Below are 20,232 nucleotides of genomic sequence, written 5' to 3' on the forward strand. Positions count from 1 at the left end.
CCTCTCCTCACCTGTCCACCAGTCCAATATCTAAGAGACTGTTTGCCTGAAAGGACAGAGGGCTTTCAGTTCCAAAATCAATTTCAAGGACACATAACAAAATGAATTTTAGTTTATTTTGTTGTTAATTTATTAATTTTCTTGATTTGATGTTAATTCATGTGATGTTTCTTCGTGTCATTTTTTTTCCCTTTGTGACTCTGTTTCAGAACCCAGGCTCACAAGCATTAGCTCAAGCCCAAGTGTAGCCAGGAGTAGGCCGAGGCATTCTTCAGTTTAGCCTGAGAAAAGATCCCTTGCAGGCTGGCAAAGGCAAGTCCCAGAGCTGCAGAGAGCAGCAGCAGGAATAGAGGCCAAGCTGTCCACGATTCCTGCAGAGGGAGAACCTTGACAAGGAGTTGTGGGACTGACCATGCACAAAAGAGGAGGAAGAAGAAGAAGAAGAAGAAGAAGAAGAAGAGGAAGAAGAAGAAGAGGAAGAAGAGGAAGAAGAGGTGAGTGGTACCGTGGCATCTCTTCCAAAGCGTGACATGTAGCGATGACGAGCAGACTTTTTGCCTTCCACAACTTGTTTGGCTGCTGTGCTTCTTGGCCAGGGATGCATGAGAAGCGCTCTGGTCCCTGCCAGGCGCTTGTGTTACCTGCAGCGAGAGCTGAGAAGTGGCAGCTGCGGCTGCCAGCATGGTGGAGCATGAGCAGCCGGCTCCCAGGCCAAATGGCCCAAAGAAATGGTGGCAAGGGGCCGTGCTGAGCACTGCAGAGGAAGGCAAAAAACCGCCGGGGACCAGTGCCAATGTGCCCCAGGGGAAAAAGTTCCTTGCTGAGCCCAGTGCTGGCCATGGGCTGTTCCCTGAGCATGTGAGCCAGACCTGGCTCCTTGTCCCACAGGCTGCCCATGCTTCCCAGGAGCTGCCCAAGCCCTATCCTCCCTTGAGCTGGAGCTATCTGGCGGACTTGCCAGAGTGCCCAGCTGCCTCTGAGCTGATGGAGCTTGTGGGCAAGAATCCTTGCTGTCCCTGTGTAGGACACCAGTGGGTGTTCCAAAGCACTGCAAGCCCTTGCAAGGCCTTGCAAGCCCTCGACATCCTATCTCTTACGGCTCCTGAGCGTTGCTCTGTAGGAGATGAGGATGGTGAGCTGTGCAGTGCTCCTCAAGAAGGAATTGCCTTGGTCTTGCCACTGCTATCCGGTTGAAAAGGATTTGCATCCATGAGCCGAGCTTGGAAGGTGGCCCTGCCAGCAGATTGTCTTGCAGCGGAGAACCTCCAGCAGCCTCATGCAAGGTTTTCCTCCCTCAGCCCCTGGCCTGTGATTCCAGCAGCTCCTCAAGTGCTTCCTGTCAGATGTGCTGGGGCTGCCCCCGGGCCAGCTCTGGCAGTGGACACGGGAGGCTGCTCCTCTGGATCCTGCGTGGGGCCTGGTGACCACTGCGTTGCCGGGTGCTGGCATTGTGACATGGGGCTGACATAGCCGCATATGTGCAGCCCTTTGGAGGAAGCCTTTGGGGTGCTGGCTCCAAATCAGTCCCTGTAGCTACAAAATAGGGGAGTAAGCAACCTAATAGAGCCCCTTTTTTGCAAAAAGACAGTGTGGATTTGTTGCCAGTGCAGCCTTCCTTCCAGTAGCAATACTGCCTGTAGTATCATGTATGGAGGCCTCAGGGCTCGCTCAGGGCTTGTCACGCAGAACTGCAGGCCTGACAGAGCAGAACTGCTCTCCTCTCCTCTCCTCTCCTCTCCTCTCCTCTCCTCACCTGTCCACCAGTCCAATATCTAAGAGACTGTTTGCCTGAAAGGACAGAGGGCTTTCAGTTCCAAAATCAATTTCAAGGACACATAACAAAATGAATTTTAGTTTATTTTGTTGTTAATTTATTAATTTTCTTGATTTGATGTTAATTCATGTGATGTTTCTTCGTGTCATTTTTTTTCCCTTTGTGACTCTGTTTCAGAACCCAGGCTCACAAGCATTAGCTCAAGCCCAAGTGTAGCCAGGAGTAGGCTGAGGCATTCTTCAGTTTAGCCTGAGAAAAGATCCCTTGCAGGCTGGCAAAGGCAAGTCCCAGAGCTGCAGAGAGCAGCAGCAGGAATAGAGGCCAAGCTGTCCACGGTTCCTGCAGAGGGAGAACCTTGACAAGGAGTTGTGGGACTGACCATGCACAAAAGAGGAGGAAGAAGAAGAAGAAGAAGAAGAAGAAGAAGAGGAAGAAGAAGAAGAGGAAGAAGAGGAAGAAGAGGTGAGTGGTACCGTGGCATCTCTTCCAAAGCGTGACATGTAGCGATGACGAGCAGACTTTTTGCCTTCCACAACTTGTTTGGCTGCTGTGCTTCTTGGCCAGGGATGCATGAGAAGCGCTCTGGTCCCTGCCAGGCGCTTGTGTTACCTGCAGCGAGAGCTGAGAAGTGGCAGCTGCGGCTGCCAGCATGGTGGAGCATGAGCAGCCGGCTCCCAGGCCAAATGGCCCAAAGAAATGGTGGCAAGGGGCCGTGCTGAGCACTGCAGAGGAAGGCAAAAAACCGCCGGGGACCAGTGCCAATGTGCCCCAGGGGAAAAAGTTCCTTGCTGAGCCCAGTGCTGGCCATGGGCTGTTCCCTGAGCATGTGAGCCAGACCTGGCTCCTTGTCCCACAGGCTGCCCATGCTTCCCAGGAGCTGCCCAAGCCCTATCCTCCCTTGAGCTGGAGCTATCTGGCGGACTTGCCAGAGTGCCCAGCTGCCTCTGAGCTGATGGAGCTTGTGGGCAAGAATCCTTGCTGTCCCTGTGTAGGACACCAGTGGGTGTTCCAAAGCACTGCAAGCCCTTGCAAGCCCTTGCAAGCCCTCGACATCCTATCTCTTACGGCTCCTGAGCGTTGCTGTGTAGGAGATGAGGATGGTGAGCTGTGCAGTGCTCCTCAAGAAGGAATTGCCTTGGTCTTGCCACTGCTATCCAGTTGAAAAGGATTTGCATCCATGAGCCGAGCTTGGAAGGTGGCCCTGCCAGCAGATTGCCTTGCAGCGGAGAACCTCCAGCAGCCTCATGCAAGGTTTTCTTCCCTCAGCCCCTGGCCTGTGATTCCAGCAGCTCCTCAAGTGCTTCCTGTGAGATGTGCTGGGGCTGCCCCCGGGCCAGCTCTGGCAGTGGACACGGGAGGCTGCTCCTCTGGATCCTGCGTGGGGCCTCGTGACCACTGTGTTGCCGGGTGCTGGCATTGTGCCATGGGGGTGACACAGCCGCACATGTGCAGCCCTTTGGAGGAAGCCTTTGGGGTGCTGGCTCCAAATCAGTCCCTGTACCTACAAAATAGGGGAGTAAGCAACCTAATAGAGTCCCTTTTTTGCAAAAAGACAGTGTGGATTTGTTGCCAGTGCAGCCTTCCTTCCAGTAGCAACACTGCCTGTAGTATCATGTATGGAGGCCTCAGGGCTCGCTCAGGGCTTGTCACGCAGAACTGCAGGCCTGACAGAGCAGAACTGCTCTCCTCTCCTCTCCTCTCCTCTCCTCTCGTCTTCTCTTCTCTACTGTCCGCCAGTCCAATATCTAAGAGACTGTTTGCCTGAAAGGACAGAGGGTTTTCAGTTCCAAAATCAATTTCAAGGACACATAATACAATGAATTTTAGTTTATTTTGTTGTTAATTTATTAATTTTCTTGATTTTATGTTAATTCATGTGATGTTTCTTCGTGTCATTTTTTTTCCCTTTGTGACTCTGTTTCAGAAGCCAGGCTCACAAGCATTAGCTCAAGCCCAAGTGTAGCCAGGAGTAGGCTGAGGCATTCTTCAGTTTAGCCTGAGAAAAGATCCCTTGCAGGCTGGCAAAGGCAAGTCCCAGAGCTGCAGAGAGCAGCAGCAGGAATAGAGGCCAAGCTGTCCACGGTTCCTGCAGAGGGAGAACCTTGACAAGGAGTTGTGGGACTGACCATGCACAAAAGAGGAGGAGGAAGAAGAAGAAGAAGAAGAAGAAGAAGAAGAAGAAGAAGAAGAGGAAGAAGAGGAAGAAGAGGTGAGTGGTACCGTGGCATCTCTTCCAAAGCGTGACATGTAGCGATGACGAGCAGACGTTTTGCCTTCCACAATTTGTTTGACTGCTGTGCTTCTTGGGCAGGGATGCATGAGAAGCGCTCTGGTCCCTGCCAGGCGCTTGTGTTAGCTGCAGGGAGAGCTGAGAAGTGGCAGCTGCGGCTGCCAGCATGGTGGAGCATGAGCAGCCGGCTCCCAGGCCAAATGGCCCAAAGAAATGGTGGCAAGGGGCGGTGCTGAGAACTGCAGAGGAAGGCAAAAAACCGCCGGGGACCAGTGCCAATGTGCCCCGGGGGAAAAAGTTCCTTAATGAGCCCAGTGCTGGCCATGGGCTGTTCCCTGAGCATGTGAGCCAGACCTGGCTCCTTGTCCCACAGGCTGCTCATGCTTCCCAGGAGCTGCCCAAGCCCTATCCTCCCTTGAGCTGGAGCTATGTCGCGGACTTGCCAGAGTGCCCAACTGCCTCTGAGCTGATGGAGCTTGTGGGCAAGAATCCTTGCTGTCCCTGTGTAGGACACCAGTGGGTGTTCCAAAGCACTGCAAGCCCTTGCAAGCCCTTGCAAGCCCTCGACATCCTATCTCTTACGGCTCCTGAGCGTTGCTGTGTAGGAGATGAGGATGGTGAGCTGTGCAGTGCTCCTCAAGAAGGAATTGCCTTGGTCTTGCCACTGCTATCCAGTTGAAAAGGATTTGCATCCATGAGCTGAGCTTGGAAGGTGGCCCTGCCAGCAGATTGTCTTGCAGCGGAGAACCTCCAGCAGCCTCATGCAAGGTTTTCTTCCCTCAGCCCCTGGCCTGTGATTCCAGCAGCTCCTCAAGTGCTTCCTGTGAGATGTGCTGGGGCTGCCCCCGGGCCAGCTCTGGCAGTGGACACGGGAGGCTGCTCCTCTGAATCCTGCGTGGGGCCTGGTGACCACTGCGTTGCCGGGTGCTGGCATTGTGACATGGGGCTGACACAGCCGCATATGTGCAGCCCTTTGGAGGAAGCCTTTGGGGTGCTGGCTCCAAATCAGTCCCTGTAGCTACAAAATAGGGGAGTAAGCAACCTCATAGAGTCCCTTTTTTGCAAAAAGACAGTGTGGATTTGTTGCCAGTGCAGCCTTCCTTCCAGTAGCAATACTGCCTGTAGTATCATGTATGGAGGCCTCAGGGCTCGCTCAGGGCTTGTCACGCAGAACTGCAGGCCTGACAGAGCAGAACTGCTCTCCTCTCCTCTCCTCTCCTCTCCTCTCCTCTCCTCTCCTCTCCTCTCCTCTCCTCTCCTCTCCTCTCCTCTCCGCCAGTATAAATATCTAAGAGACTGTTTGCCTGAAAGGACAGAGGGTTTTCAGTTCCAAAATCAATTTCAAGGACACATAACACAATGAATTTTATTTTATTTTGTTGTTAATTTATTAATTTTCTTGATTTTATGTTAATTCATGTGATGTTTCTTCGTGTCATTTTTTTTCCCTTTGTGACTCTGTTTCAGAACCCAGGCTCACAAGCATTAGCTCAAGCCCAAGTGTAGCCAGGAGTAGGCTGAGGCGTTCTTCAGTTTAGCCTGAGAAAAGATCCCTTGCAGGCTGGCAAAGGCAAGTCCCAGAGCTGCAGAGAGCAGCAGCAGGAATAGAGGCCAAGCTGTCCGCGGTTCCTGCAGAGGGAGAACCTTGACAAGGAGTTGTGGGACTGACCATGCACAAAAGAGGAGGAAGAAGAAGAAGAAGAAGAAGAAGAAGAAGAGGAAGAAGAGGAAGAAGAGGTGAGTGGTACCATGGCATCTCTTCCAAAGCGTGACATGTAGCGATGACGAGCAGACTTTTTGCCTTCCACAACTTGTTTGGCTGCTGTGCTTCTTGGCCAGGGATGCATGAGAAGCGCTCTGGTCCCTGCCAGGCGCTTGTGTTACCTGCAGCGAGAGCTGAGAAGTGGCAGCTGCGGCTGCCAGCATGGTGGAGCATGAGCAGCCGGCTCCCAGGCCAAATGGCCCAAAGAAATGGTGGCAAGGGGCGGTGCTGAGAACTGCAGAGGAAGGCAAAAAACCGCCGGGGACCAGTGCCAATGTGCCCCGGGGGAAAAAGTTCCTTGCTGAGCCCAGTGCTGGCCATGGGCTGTTCCCTGAGCATGTGAGCCAGACCTGGCTCCTTGTCCCACAGGCTGCTCATGCTTCCCAGGAGCTGCCCAAGCCCTATCCTCCCTTGAGCTGGAGCTATGTCGCGGACTTGCCAGAGTGCCCAAGTGCCTCTGAGCTGATGGAGCTTGTGGGCAAGAATCCTTGCTGTCCCTGTGTAGGACACCAGTGGGTGTTCCAAAGCACTGCAAGCCCTTGCAAGCCCTTGCAAGCCCTCGACATCCTATCTCTTACGGCTCCTGAGCGTTGCTGTGTAGGAGATGAGGATGCTGAGCTGTGCAGTGCTCCTCAAGAAGGAATTGCCTTGGTCTTGCCACTGCTATCCAGTTGAAAAGGATTTGCATCCATGAGCCGAGCTTGGAAGGTGGCCCTGTCAGCAGATTGTCTTGCAGCGGAGAACCTCCAGCAGCCTCATGCAAGGTTTTCTTCCCTCAGCCCCTGGCCTGTGATTCCAGCAGCTCCTCAAGTGCTTCCTGTCAGATGTGCTGGGGCTGCCCCCGGGCCAGCTCTGGCAGTGGACACGGGAGGCTGCTCCTCTGGATCCTGCGTGGGGCCTGGTGACCACTGCGTTGCCGGGTGCTGGCATTGTGACATGGGGCTGACACAGCGGCACATGTGCAGCCCTTTGGAGGAAGCCTTTGGGGTGCTGGCTCCAAATCAGTCCCTGTAGCTACAAAATAGGGGAGTAAGCAACCTCATAGAGTCCCTTTTTTGCAAAAAGACAGTGTGGATTTGTTGCCAGTGCAGCCTTCCTTCCAGTAGCAATACTGCCTGTAGTATCATGTCTGGAGGCCTCAGGGCTCGCTCAGGGCTTGTCACGCAGAACTGCAGGCCTGACAGAGCAGAACTGCTCTCCTCTCCTCTCCTCCCCTCTCCTCTCCTCTCCTCTCCTCTCCTCTCCTCTCCTCTCCTCTCCTCTCCTCTCCTCTCCTCTCCTCTCCTCTCCTCTCCTCTTCTCTTCTCTCCTCTCCTCTCCTCTCCTCTCCTCTTCTCTTCTCTCCGGTCCGCCAGTCCAATATCTAAGAGACTGTTTGCCTGAAAGGACAGAGGGGTTTCAGTTCCAAAATCAATTTCAAGGACACATAACACAATTAATTTTATTTTATTTTGTTGTTAATTTAGTAATTTTCTTGATTTTATGTTAATTCATGTGATGTTTGTTCGTGTCATTTTTTTTCCCTTTGTGACTCTGTTTCAGAACCCAGGCTCACAAGCATTAGCTCACGCCCAAGTGTAGCCAGGAGTAGGCTGAGGCATTCTTCAGTTTAGCCTGAGAAAAGATCCCTTGCAGGCTGGCAAAGACAAATCCCAGAGCTGCAGAGAGCAGCAGCAGGAATAGAGGCCAAGCTGTCCGCGGTTCCTGCAGAGGGAGAAACTTGACAAGGAGTTGTGGGACTGACCATGCACAAAAGAGGAGGAAGAAGAAGAAGAAGAAGAAGAAGAAGAAGAAGAAGAGGAAGAAGAGGAAGAAGAGGTGTGTGGTACCGTGGCATCTCTTCCAAAGCATGACATGTAGCGATGACGAGCAGACTTTTTGCCTTCCACAACTTGTTTGGCTGCTGTGCTTCTTGGGCAGGGATGCATGAGAAGCGCTCTGGTCCCTGCCAGGCACTTGTGTTAGCTGCAGGGAGAGCTGAGAAGTGGCAGCTGCGGCTGCCAGCATGGTGGAGCATGAGCAGCCGGCTCCCAGGCCAAATGGCCCAAAGAAATGGTGGCAAGGGGCGGTGCTGAGAACTGCAGAGGAAGGTAAAAAACCACCGGGGACCAGTGCCAATGTGCCCCGGGGCAAAAAGATCCTTGCTGAGCCCAGTGCTGGCCATGGGCTGTTCCCTGAGCATGTGAGCCAGACCTGGCTCCTTGTCCCACAGGCTGCTCATGCTTCCCAGGAGCTGCCCAAGCCCTATCCTCCCTTGAGCTGGAGCTATGTCGTGGACTTGCCAGAGTGCCCAAGTGCCTCTGAGCTGATGGAGCTTGTGGGCAAGAATCCTTGCTGTCCCTGTGTAGGACACCAGTGGGTGTTCCAAAGCACTGCAAGCCCTTGCAAGCCCTTGCAAGCCCTCGACATCCTATCTCTTAGGGCTCCTGAGCGTTGCTGTGTAGGAGATGAGGATGGTGAGCTGTGCAGTGCTCCTCAAGAAGGAATTGCCTTGGTCTTGCCACTGCTATCCAGTTGAAAAGGATTTGCATCCATGAGCCGAGCTTGGAAGGTGGCCCTGCCAGCAGATTGTCTTGCAGCGGAGAACCTCCAGCAGCCTCATGCAAGGTTTGCTTCCCTCAGCCCCTGGCCTGTGATTCCAGCAGCTCCTCAAGTGCTTCCTGTCAGATGTGCTGGGGCTGCCCCCGGGCCAGCTCTGGCAGTGGACACGGGAGGCTGCTCCTCTGGATCCTGCGTGGGGCTTGGTGACCACTGCGTTGCTGGGTGCTGGCATTGTGACATGGGGGTGACACAGCCGCATATGTGCAGCCCTTTGGAGGAAGCCTTTGGGGTGCTGGCTCCAAATCAGTCCCTGTACCTACAAAATAGGGGAGTAAGCAACCTCATAGACTCCCTTTTTTGCAAAAAGACAGTGTGGATTTGTTGCCAGTGCAGCCTTACTTCCAGTAGCAATACTGCCTGTAGTATCATGTATGGAGGCCTCAGGGCTCGCTCAGGGCTTGTCACACAGAACTGCAGGCCTGACAGAGCAGAACTGCTCTTCTCTCCTCTCCTCTCCTCTCCTCTCCTCTCCTCTCCTCTCCTCTCCTCTCCTCTCCTCTCCTCTCCTCTCCTCTCCTCTCCTCTCCTCTCCTCTTCTCTTCTCTCCTGTCCGCCAGTCCAATATCTAAGAGACTGTTTGCCTGAAAGGACAGAGGGGTTTCAGTTCCAAAATCAATTTCAAGGACACATAACACAATGAATTTTATTTTATTTTGTTGTTAATTTATTAATTTTCTTGATTTTATTTTAATTCATGTGATGTTTCTTCGTGTCATTTTTTTTCCCTTTGTGACTCTGTTTCAGAACCCAGGCTCACAAGCATTAGCTCACGCCCAAGTGTAGCCAGGAGTAGGCTGAGGCATTCTTCAGTTTAGCCTGAGAAAAGATCCCTTGCAGGCTGGCAAAGGCAAGTCCCAGAGCTGCAGAGAGCAGCAGCAGGAATAGAGGCCAAGCTGTCCGCGGTTCCTGCAGAGGGAGAACCTTGACAAGGAGTTGTGGGACTGACCATGCACAAAAGAGGAGGAAGAAGAAGAAGAAGAAGAAGAAGAAGAAGAAGAAGAAGAAGAGGAAGAAGAGGAAGAAGAGGTGAGTGGTACCGTGGCATCTCTTCCAAAGCGTGACATGTAGCGATGACGAGCAGACTTTTTGCCTTCCACAACTTGTTTGGCTGCTGTGCTTCTTGGGCAGGGATGCATGAGAAGTGCTCTGGTCCCTGCCAGGCGCTTGTGTTACCTGCAGGGAGAGCTGAGAAGTGGCAGCTGCGGCTGCCAGCATGGTGGAGCATGAGCAGCCGGCTCCCAGGCCAAATGGCCCAAAGAAATGGTGGCAAGGGCGGTGCTGAGAACTGCAGAGGAAGGTAAAAAACCACCGGGGACCAGTGCCAATGTGCCCCGGGGGAAGAAGTTCCTTGCTGAGCCCAGTGCTGGCCATGGGCTGTTCCCTGAGCATGTGAGCCAGACCTGGCTCCTTGTCCCACAGGCTGCTCATGCTTCCCAGGAGCTGCCCAAGCCCTATCCTCCCTTGAGCTGGAGCTATGTCGCGGACTTGCCAGAGTGCCCAACTGCCTCTGAGCTGATGGAGCTTGTGGGCAAGAATCCTTGCTGTCCCTGTGTAGGACACCAGTGGGTGTTCCAAAGCACTGCAAGCCCTTGCAAGCCCTTGCAAGCCCTCGACATCCTATCTCTTACGGCTCCTGACCATTGCTCTGTAGGAGATGAGGATGGTGAGCTCTGCAGTGCTCCTCAAGAAGGAATTGCCTTGGTCTTGCCACTGCTATCCAGTTGAAAAGGATTTGCATCCATGAGCCGAGCTTGGAAGGTGGCCCTGCCAGCAGATTGTCTTGCAGCGGAGAACCTCCAGCAGCCTCATGCAAGGTTTTCTTCCCTCAGCCCCTGGCCTATGATTCCAGCAGCTCCTCAAGTGCTTCCTGTGAGATGTGCTGGGGCTGCCCCCGGGCCAGCTCTGGCAGTGGACACGGGAGGCTGCTCCTCTGGATCCTGCGTGGGGCCTGGTGACCACTGCGTTGCCGGGTGCTGGCATTGTGACATGGGGGTGACACAGCCGCATATGTGCAGCCCTTTGGAGGAAGCCTTTGGGGTGCTGGCTCCAAATCAGTCCCTGTAGCTACAAAATAGGGGAGTAAGCAACCTCATAGAGTCCCTTTTTTGCAAAAAGACAGTGTGGATTTGTTGCCAGTGCAGCCTTACTTCCAGTAGCAATACTGCCTGTGGTATCATGTCTGGAGGCCTCAGGGCTCGCTCAGGGCTTGTCACGCAGAACTGCAGGCCTGACAGAGCAGAACTGCTCTCCTCTCCTCTCCTCTCCTCTCCTCTCCTCTCCTCTCCTCTCCTCTCCTCTCCTCTCCTCTTCTCTTCTCTCCTGTCCGCCAGTCCAATATCTAAGAGACTGTTTGCCTGAAAGGACAGAGGGCTTTCAGTTCCAAAATCAATTTCAAGGACACATAACACAATGAATTTTATTTTATTTTGTTGTTAATTCAGTAATTTTCTTGATTTTATGTTAATTCATGTGATGTTTCTTCGTGTCATTTTTTTTCCCTTTGTAGACTCTGTTTCAGAAGCCAGGCTCACAAGCATTAGCTCAAGCCCAAGTGTAGCCAGGAGTAGGCTGAGGCATTCTTCAGTTTAGCCTGAGAAAAGATCCCTTGCAGGCTGGCAAAGGCAAGTCCCAGAGCTGCGGAGAGCAGCAGCAGGAATAGAGGCCAAGCTGTCCGCGGTTCCTGCAGAGGGAGAACCTTGACAAGGAGTTGTGGGACTGACCATGCACAAAAGAGGAGGAAGAAGAAGAAGAAGAAGAAGAAGAAGAAGAAGAAGAAGAAGAGGAAGAAGAGGAAGAAGAGGTGAGTGGTACCGTGGCATCTCTTCCAAAGCGTGACATGTAGCGATGACGAGCAGACTTTTTGCCTTCCACAACTTGTTTGGCTGCTGTGCTTCTTGGCCAGGGATGCATGAGAAGCGCTCTGGTCCCTGCCAGGCGCTTGTGTTACCTGCAGGGAGAGCTGAGAAGTGGCAGCTGCGGCTGCCAGCATGGTGGAGCATGAGCAGCCGGCTCCCAGGCCAAATGGCCCAAAGAAATGGTGGCAAGGGGCGGTGCTGAGAACTGCAGAGGAAGGCAAAAAACCGCCAGGGACCAGTGCCAATGTGCCCCGGGGGAAAAAGTTCCTTGCTGAGCCCAGTGCTGGCCATGGGCTGTTCCCTGAGCATGTGAGCCAGACCTGGCTCCTTGTCCCACAGGCTGCTCATGCTTCCCAGGAGCTGCCCAAGCCCTATCCTCCCTTGAGCTGGAGCTATGTCGCGGACTTGCCAGAGTGCCCAAGTGCCTCTGAGCTGATGGAGATTGTGGGCAAGAATCCTTGCTGTCCCTGTGTAGGACACCAGTGGGTGTTCCAAAGCACTGCAAGCCCTTGCAAGCCCTTGCAAGCCCTCGACATCCTATCTCTTAGGGCTCCTGAGCGTTGCTGTGTAGGAGATGAGGATGGTGAGCTGTGCAGTGCTCCTCAAGAAGGAATTGCCTTGGTCTTGCCACTGCTATCCAGTTGAAAAGGATTTGCATCCATGAGCCGAGCTTGGAAGGTGGCCCTGCCAGCAGATTGTCTTGCAGCGGAGAACCTCCAGCAGCCTCATGCAAGGTTTTCTTCCCTCAGCCCCTGGCCTGTGATTCCAGCAGCTCCTCAAGTGCTTCCTGTCAGATGTGCTGGGGCTGCCCCCGGGCCAGCTCTGGCAGTGGACACGGGAGGCTGCTCCTCTGGATCCTGCGTGGGGCCTGGTGACCACTGCGTTGCCGTGTGCTGGCATTGTGACATGGGGGTGACACAGCCGCATATGTGCAGCCCTTTGGAGGAAGCCTTTGGGGTGCTGGCTCCAAATCAGTCCCTGTAGCTACAAAATAGGGGAGTAAGCAACCTAATAGAGTCCCTTTTTTGCAAAAAGACAGTGTGGATTTGTTGCCAGTGCAGCCTTCCTTCCAGTAGCAATACTGCCTGTAGTATCATGTATGGAGGCCTCAGGGCTCGCTCAGGGCTTGTCACGCAGAACTGCAGGCCTGACAGAGCAGAACTGCTCTCCTCTCCTCTCCTCTCCTCTCCTCTCCTCTCCTCTCCTCTCCTCTCCTCTCCTCTCCTCTCATGTCCGCCAGTCCAATATCTAAGAGACTGTTTGCCTGAAAGGACAGAGGGGTTTCAGTTCCAAAATCAATTTCAAGGACACATAACACAATGAATTTTATTTTATTTTGTTGTTAATTTAGTAATTTTCTTGATTTGATGTTAATTCATGTGATGTTTCTTCGTGTCATTTTTTTTCCCTTTGTGACTCTGTTTCAGAACCCAGGCTCACAAGCATTAGCTCACGCCCAAGTGTAGCCATGAGTAGGCTGAGGCATTCTTCAGTTTAGCCTGAGAAAAGATCCCTTGCAGGCTGGCAAAGGCAAGTCCCAGAGCTGCAGAGAGCAGCAGCAGGAATAGAGGCCAAGCTGTCCGCGGTTCCTGCAGAGGGAAACCTTGACAAGGAGTTGTGGGACTGTCCATGCACAAAAGAGGAGGAAGAAGAAGAAGAAGAAGAAGAAGAAGAAGAACAAGAAGAAGAGGAAGAAGAGGAAGAAGAGGTGAGTGGTACCGTGGCATCTCTTCGAAAGCGTGACATGTAGCGATGACGAGCAGACTTTTTGCCTTCCACAACTTGTTTGGCTGCTGTGCTTCTTGGCCAGGGATGCATGAGAAGCGCTCTGGTCCCTGCCAGGTGCTTGTGTTACCTGCAGGGAGAGCTGAGAAGTGGCAGCTGCGGCTGCCAGCATGGTGGAGCATGAGCAGCTGGCTCCCAGGCCAAATGGCCCAAAGAAATGGTGGCAAGGGGCCGTGCTGAGAACTGCAGAGGAAGGCAAAAAACCACCGGGGACCAGTGCCAATGTGCCCCGGGGGAAAAAGTTCCTTGCTGAGCCCAGTGCTGGCCATGGGCTGTTCCCTGAGCATGTGAGCCAGACCTGGCTCCTTGTCCCACAGGCTGCTCATGCTTCCCAGGAGCTGCCCAAGCCCTATCCTCCCTTGAGCTGGAGCTATCTGGCGGACTTGCCAGAGTGCCCAAGTGCCTCTGAGCTGATGGAGCTTGTGGGCAAGAATCCTTGCTGTCCCTGTGTAGGACACCAGTGGGTGTTCCAAAGCACTGCAAGCCCTTGCAAGCCCTCGACATCCTATCTCTTACGGCTCCTGAGCGTTGCTGTGTAGGAGATGAGGATGGTGAGCTGTGCAGTGCTCCTCAAGAAGGAATTGCCTTGGTCTTGCCACTGCTATCCAGTTGAAAAGGATTTGCATCCATGAGCCGAGCTTGGAAGGTGGCCCTGCCAGCAGATTGTCTTGCAGCGGAGAACCTCCAGCAGCCTGATGCAAGGTTTTCTTCCCTCAGCCCCTGGCCTGTGATTCCAGCAGCTCCTCAAGTGCTTCCTGTGAGATGTGCTGGGGCTGCCCCCGGGCCAGCTCTGGCAGTGGACACGGGAGGCTGCTTCTCTGAACCCTGCGTGGGGCCTCATGACCACTGCGTTGCCGGGTGCTGGCATTGTGACATGGGGGTGACACAGCCGCATATGTGCAGCCCTTTGGAGGAAGCCTTTGGGGTGCTGGCTCCAAATCAGTCCCTGTAGCTACAAAACAGGGGAGTAAGCAACCTCATAGAGTCCCTTTTTTGCAAAAAGACAGTGTGGATTTGTTGCCAGTGCAGCCTTACTTCCAGTAGCAATACTGCCTGTAGTATCATGTATGGAGGCCTCAGGGCTCGCTCAGGGCTTGTCATGCAGAACTGCAGGCCTGACAGAGCAGAACTGCTCTCCTCTCCTCTCCTCTCCTCTCCTCTCCTCTCCTCTCCTCTCCTCTCCTCTCCTCTCCTCTCCTGTCCGCCAGTATAAATATCTAAGGGACTGTTTGCCTGAAAGGACAGAGGGGTTTCAGTTCCAAAATCAATTTCAAGGACACATAACGCAATGAATTTTATTTTATTTTGTTGTTAATTTAGTAATTTTCTTGATTTTATGTTAATTCATGTGATGTTTCTTCGTGTCATTTTTTTTCCCTTTGTGACTCTGTTTCAGAACCCAGGCTCACAAGCATTAGCTCAAGCCCAAGTGTAGCCAGGAGTAGGCTGAGGCATTCTTCAGTTTAGCCTGAGAAAAGATCCCTTGCAGGCTGGCAAAGACAAATCCCAGAGCTGCAGAGAGCAGCAGCAGGAATAGAGGCCAAGCTGTCCGCGGTTCCTGCAGAGGGAGAACCTTGACAAGGAGTTGTGGGACTGACCATGCACAAAAGAGGAGGAAGAAGAAGAAGAAGAAGAAGAAGAAGAAGAAGAAGAAGAGGAAGAAGAGGAAGAAGAGGTGAGTGGTACCGTGGCATCTCTTCCTAAGCGTGACATGTAGCGATGACGAGCAGACTTTTTGCCTTCCACAACTTGTTTGGCTGCTGTGCTTCTTTGGCAGGGATGCATGAGAAGCGCTCTGGTCCCTGCCAGGCGCTTGTGTTAGCTGCAGGGAGAGCTGAGAAGTGGCAGCTGCGGCTGCCAGCATGGTGGAGCATGAGCAGCCGGCTCCCAGGCCAAATGGCCCAAAGAAATGGTGGCAAGGGGCCGTGCTGAGAACTGCAGAGGAAGGCAAAAAACCGCCGGGGACCAGTGCCAATGTGCCCCGGGGGAAAAAGTTCCTTGCTGAGCCCAGTGCTGGCCATGGGCTGTTCCCTGAGCATGTGAGCCAGACCTGGCTCCTTGTCCCACAGGCTGCTCATGCTTCCCAGGAGCTGCCCAAGCCCTATCCTCCCTTGAGCTGGAGCTATCTGGCGGACTTGCCAGAGTGCCCAAGTGCCTCTGAGCTGATGGAGCTTGTGGGCAAGAATCCTTGCTGTCCCTGTGTAGGACACCAGTGGGTGTTCCAAAGCACTGCAAGCCCTTGCAAGCCCTTGCAAGCCCTCGACATCCTATCTCTTAGGGCTCCTGAGCGTTGCTGTGTAGGAGATGAGGATGGTGAGCTGTGCAGTGCTCCTCAAGAAGGAATTGCCTTGGTCTTGCCACTGCTATCCAGTTGAAAAGGATTTGCATCCATGAGCCGAGCTTGGAAGGTGGCCCTGCCAGCAGATTGTCTTGCAGCGGAGAACCTCCAGCAGCCTCATGCAAGGTTTTCTTCCCTCAGCCCCTGGCCTGTGATTCCAGCAGCTCCTCAAGTGCTTCTTGTCAGATGTGCTGGGGCTGCCCCCGGGCCAGCTCTGGCAGTGGACACGGGAGGCTGCTCCTGTGGATCCTGCGTGGGGCCTGGTGACCACTGCGTTGCCGGGTGCTGGCATTGTGACATGGGGCTGACACAGCCGCATATGTGCAGCCCTTTGGAGGAAGCCTTTGGGGTGCTGGCTCCAAATCAGTCCCTGTAGCTACAAAATAGGGGAGTAAGCAACCTCATAGAGTCCCTTTTTTGCAAAAAGACAGTGTGGATTTGTTGCCAGTGCAGCCTTCCTTCCAGTAGCAATACTGCCTGTAGTATCATGTCTGGAGGCCTCAGGGCTCGCTCAGGGCTTGTCACGCAGAACTGCAGGCCTGACAGAGCAGAACTGCTCTCCTCTCCTCTCCTCTCCTCTCCACTCCTCTCCTCTTCTCTCCTGTCCGCCAGTCCAGTATCTAAGAGACTGTTTGCCTGAAAGGACAGAGGGGTTTCAGTTCCAAAATCAATTTCAAGGACACATAACACAATGAATTTTATTTTATTTTGTTGTTAATTTTTTCATTTTCTTGATTTTATGTTAATTCATGTGATGTTTGTTCGTGTCATTTTTTTTCCCTTTGTGACTCTGTTTCAGAAGCCAGGCTCACAAGCATTAGCTCAAGCCCAAGTGTAGCCAGGAGTAGGCTGAGGCATTCTTCAGTTTAGCCTGAGAAAAGATCCCTTGCAGGCTGGCAAAGGCAAGTCCCAGAGCTGCAGAGAGCAGCAGCAGGAATAGAGGCCAAGCTGTCCACGGTTCCTGCAGAAGGAGAACCTTGACAAGGTGTTGTGGGACTGACCATGCACAAAAGAGGAGGAGGAAGAAGAAGAAGAAGAAGAAGAAGAAGAAGAAGAAGAGGAAGAAGAGGAAGAAGAGGTGAGTGGTACCGTGGCATCTCTTCCAAAGCGTGACATGTAGCGATGACGAGCAGACTTTTTGCCTTCCACAACTTGTTTGGCTGCTGTGCTTCTTGGCCAGGGATGCATGAGAAGTACTCTGGTCCCTTCCAGGCGCTTGTTTTACCTGCAGGGAGAGCTGAGAAGTGGCAGCTGCGGCTGCCAGCATGGTGGAGCATGAGCAGCCGGCTCCCAGGCCAAATGGCCCAAAGAAATGGTGGCAAGGGGCGGTGCTGAGAACTGCAGAGGAAGGCAAAAAACCGCCGGGGACCAGTGCCAATGTGCCCCGGGGGAAAAAGTTCCTTGCTGAGCCCAGTGCTGGCCATGGGCTGTTTCCTGAGCATGTGAGCCAGACCTGGCTCCTTGTCCCACAGGCTGCTCATGCTTCCCAGGAGCTGCCCAAGCCCTATCCTCCCTTGAGCTGGAGCTATGTCGCGGACTTGCCAGAGTGCCCGACTGCCTCTGAGCTGATAGACCTTGTGGGCAAGAATCCTTGCTGTCCCTGTGTAGGACACCAGTGGGTGTTCCAAAGCACTGCAAGCCCTTGCAAGCCCTTGCAAGCCCTCGACATCCTATCTCTTACGGCTCCTGGGCGTTGCACTGTAGGAGATGAGGATGGTGAGCTCTGCAGTGCTCCTCAAGAAGGAATTGTCTTGGTCTTGCCACTGCTATCCAGTTGAAAAGGATTTGCATCCATGAGCCGAGCTTGGAAGGTGGCCCTGCCAGCAGATTGTCTTGCAGTGGAGAACCTCCAGCAGCCTCATGCAAGGTTTTCTTCCCTCAGCCCCTGGCCTGTGATTCCAGCAGCTCCTCAAGTGCTTCCTGTCAGATGTGCTGGGTCTGCCCCTGGGCCAGCTCTGGCAGTGGACACGGGAGGCTGCTCCTCTGGATCCTGCGTGGGGCCTGGTGACCACTGCGTTGCCGGGTGCTGGCATTGTGCCATGGGGGTGACACAGCCGCATATGTGCAGCCCTTTGGAGGAAGCCTTTGGGGTGCTGGCTCCAAATCAGTCCCTGTAGCTGCAAAATAGGGGAGTTAGCAACCTCATGGACTCCCTTTTTGCAAAAAGACAGTGTGGATTTGTTGCCAGTGCAGCCTTACTTCCAGTAGCAATACTGCCTGTAGTATCATGTCTGGAGGCCTCAGGGCTCGCTCAGGGCTTGTCACGCAGAACTGCAGGCCTGACAGAGCAGAACTGCTCTCCTCTCCTCTCCTCTCCTCTCCTCTCCTCTCCTCTCCTCTTCTCTCCTCTTCTCTCCTCTCCTCTCCTCTTCTCTCCTGTCCGCCAGTCCAATATCTAAGAGACTGTTTGCCTGAAAGGACAGAGGGGTTTCAGTTCCAAAATCAATTTCAAGGACACATAACACAATGAATTTTATTTTATTTTGTTGTTAATTTATTAATTTTCTTGATTTTATGTTAATTCATGTGATGTTTGTTCGTGTCATTTTTTTTCCCTTTGTGACTCTGTTTCAGAAGCCAGGCTCACAAGCATTAGCTCAAGCCCAAGTGTAGCCAGGAGGAGGCTGAGGCATTCTTCAGTTTAGCCTGAGAAAAGATCCCTTGCAGGCTGGCAAAGGCAAGTCCCAGAGCTGCAGAGAGCAGCAGCAGGAATAGAGGCCAAGCTGTCCGCGGTTCCTGCAGAGGGAGAACCTTGACAAGGAGTTGTGGGACTGACCATGCACAAAAGAGGAGGAAGAAGAAGAAGAAGAAGAAGAAGAAGAAGAGGAAGAAGAAGAAGAGGAAGAAGAGGAAGAAGAGGTGAGTGGTACCGTGGCATCTCTTCCAAAGCGTGACATGTAGCAATGACGAGCAGACTTTTGCCTTCCACAACTTGTTTGGCTGCTGTGCTTCTTGGGCAGGGATGCATGAGAAGCGCTCTGGTCCCTGCCAGGCGCTTGTGTTACCTGCAGGGAGAGCTGAGAAGTGGCAGCTGCGGCTGCCAGCATGGTGGAGCATGAGCAGCCGGCTCCCAGGCCAAATGGCCCAAAGAAATGGTGGCAAGGGGCGGTGCTGAGAAGTGCAGAGGAAGGCAAAAAACCGCCGGGGACCAGTGCCAATGTGCCCCGGGGGAAAAAGTTCCTTGCTGAGCCCAGTGCTGGCCATGGGCTGTTCCCTGAGCATGTGAGCCAGACCTGGCTCCTTGTCCCACAGGCTGCTCATGCTTCCCAGGAGCTGCCCAAGCCCTATCCTCCCTTGAGCTGGAGCTATGTCGCGGACTTGCCAGAGTGCCCAAGTGCCTCTGAGCTGATAGACCTTGTGGGCAAGAATCCTTGCTGTCCCTGTGTAGGACACCAGTGGGTGTTCCAAAGCACTGCAAGCCCTTGCAAGCCCTTGCAAGCCCTCGACATCCTATCTCTTACGGCTCCTGAGCGTTGCTCTGTAGGAGATGAGGATGGTGAGCTGTGCAGTGCTCCTCAAGAAGGAATTGCCTTGGTCTTGCCACTGCTATCCAGTTGAAAAGGATTTGCATCCATGAGCCGAGCTTGGAAGGTGGCCCTGCCAGCAGATTGTCTTGCAGCGGAGAACCTCCAGCAGCCTCATGCAAGGTTTTCTTCCCTCAGCCCCTGGCCTGTGATTCCAGCAGCTCCTCAAGTGCTTCCTGTGAGATGTGCTGGGGCTGCCCCCGGGCCAGCTCTGGCAGTGGACACGGGAGGCTGCTCCTCTGGATCCTGCGTGGGGCCTGGTGACCACTGCGTTGCCGGGTGCTGGCATTGTGACATGGGGGTGACACAGCCGCATATGTGCAGCCCTTTGGAGGAAGCCTTTGGGGTGCTGGCTCCAAATCAGTCCCTGTAGCTACAAAATAGGGGAGTAAGCAACCTCATAGAGTCCCTTTTTTGCAAAAAGACAGTGTGGATTTGTTGCCAGTGCAGCCTTACTTCCAGTAGCAATACTGCCTGTAGTATCATGTATGGAGGCCTCAGGGCTCGCTCAGGGCTTGTCATGCAGAACTGCAGGCCTGACAGAGCAGAACTGCTCTCCTCTCCTCTCCTCTCCTCTCCTCTCCTCTCCTCTCCTCTCCTCTCCTGTCCGCCAGTCCAGTATCTAAGAGACTGTTTGCCTGAAAGGACAGAGGGGTTTCAGTTCCAAAATCAATTTCAAGGACACATAACACAATGAATTTTATTTTATTTTGTTGTTAATTTTTTAATTTTCTTGATTTTATGTTAATTCATGTGATGTTTGTTCGTGTCATTTTTTTTCCCTTTGTGACTCTGTTTCAGAAGCCAGGCTCACAAGCATTAGCTCAAGCCCAAGTGTAGCCAGGAGTAGGCTGAGGCATTCTTCAGTTTAGCCTGAGAAAAGATCCCTTGCAGGCTGGCAAAGGCAAGTCCCAGAGCTGCAGAGAGCAGCAGCAGGAATAGAGGCCAAGCTGTCCACGGTTCCTGCAGAGGGAGAACCTTGACAAGGACTTGTGGGACTGACCATGCACAAAAGAGGAGGAAGAAGAAGAAGAAGAAGAAGAAGAAGAAGAGGAAGAAGAGGAAGAAGAGGTGAGTGGTACCGTGGCATCTCTTCCAAAGCGTGACATGTAGCGATGACGAGCAGACTTTTTGCCTTCCACAACTTGTTTGGCTGCTGTGCTTCTTGGGCAGGGATGCATGAGAAGCGCTCTGGTCCCTGCCAGGCGCTTGTGTTAGCTGCAGGGAGAGCTGAGAAGTGGCAGCTGCGGCTGCCAGCATGGTGGAGCATGAGCAGCCGGCTCCCAGGCCAAATGGCCCAAAGAAATGGTGGCAAGGGGCAGTGCTGAGAGCAGAGGAAGGCAAAAAACCGCCGGGGACCAGT

The sequence above is a fragment of the Caloenas nicobarica genome, unplaced genomic scaffold (genome assembly GCF_036013445.1).
Source record: "Caloenas nicobarica isolate bCalNic1 unplaced genomic scaffold, bCalNic1.hap1 Scaffold_93, whole genome shotgun sequence".
Classification (NCBI taxonomy): Eukaryota; Metazoa; Chordata; class Aves; order Columbiformes; family Columbidae; genus Caloenas; species Caloenas nicobarica.